This window comes from Hippopotamus amphibius, chromosome 3 (genome assembly GCF_030028045.1).
Source record: "Hippopotamus amphibius kiboko isolate mHipAmp2 chromosome 3, mHipAmp2.hap2, whole genome shotgun sequence".
Classification (NCBI taxonomy): domain Eukaryota; kingdom Metazoa; phylum Chordata; class Mammalia; order Artiodactyla; family Hippopotamidae; genus Hippopotamus; species Hippopotamus amphibius.
In genome coordinates this window covers 44,362,774-44,364,212 of record NC_080188.1, presented here as the reverse complement: position 1 = coordinate 44,364,212, position 1,439 = coordinate 44,362,774, and positions in this window count along the sequence as shown.

Here is a 1,439-nt window from a genome sequence, read left to right as displayed (position 1 = left end):
TGCACTATTTATAGATGATCACATTCTTCTACCACGGCACCCCCCGGGACATCTCAGTACAGACTTCTCTAGTCACCTGCAATACTGAATCTATGCAAATTTTATCTTAGAGCAGGGAGGTGTTTATTAGAGTTTAAATTTACAGACAGGAGAAATATTCTATCACATCCTAATTCACCAGGTGTGCTAGTCGGCGGTTGACAACCACGAAATAAAAAGTAGAGTAGAAAAGAGCCAGCACAACAAAATAGTCTCCAGTAATTTCTGTTACCATATGGACTGTTTCATCCATGGTTACATCTGTTACGCGCCTATCTCGCACTCTCTCTGTCTGTCTCTCTCTCTCTCTGTCTCTCTCTCTCTCACAACCCCTGCCCCCCACCCCACACACACCACTTCCCTTCCTGTTCCTGCACAGCGCAGCATTCAAAAGACTCCAAAAGCAGTTTTATTGAAGTCTTGTGGAGTGTGTTATGTGGGTGGGGAGGGGGAAGTGGGTGTTGATATTCAACAGAAACAAGTATTTTTTAATACTCCTCTTTATAAAACAATCTTCACTATTCCAAACAGCTGCTTCTTGAAGTCTTCTGTGCTGCCCCCAAAACTCCTGGCCCCCTCTCTCCAGGCTTCTAATTCTTTCCTCCGGTGGTAGGCACCATGCACTTTTCTGTGGATGCCAGTCTATCTTATCTGAGTGTCTTCAACTCTGCCACCAGGAGGCTCTTGCACTAAATTCTGAAAAGGGATGATGGCAAGTGACAGATGAGGTATTTAGAAGATGAATTTTAATTCTTCAGGAATCAAGAGGATATGAAGGAAAAGGGTGGAGATGAAATCCCTCAGCAGATTTCTGGCTTCATGCCATGTTGTATTAAATACATTAAAATGTATCTACCTCCTACATTATATATAACACTTGACATAAAAAATTAAAAGGATATTTATATTACTGTTTTGAATTTTATTTGGCTATAAGCAATTCAAATAGTTTATAATTGGCTCTGATTTCTCTCAAGTCACCATGGATATGTGGAAATTCATGTAAGGTGAAGAAAATCTAATTTACAACTAGTTCCCAAGTATAATAGAAATATTATGAATAGTAAATTTAACCATAATGCAGCTAACATAAAGTTATGTTTTGTTGATTGCTAAATATTGAATTTTTATTTTGTATTCTTATTTTCCTCTTGCTAAGCGAGTATTTTCTCTGGTTTCAAAAATTTGATAGGCCCCTGAGAAGCATGCCATCACTGGGCATGTGCTTATAGAACCTAAGGAATAAAACAGACACAAATTTAGCAAACATTAAGGACCTGGGGTCACCTGCAGAGCCTCGTGTGTGGACCTTCAGGAGATGTCCATTCAGTGGGCTGTCCTGTAGTTATGTCTAGAAGACCCGTTGGAAGCTTTGCCACATTGGTTAGGAGCCGTGTTGG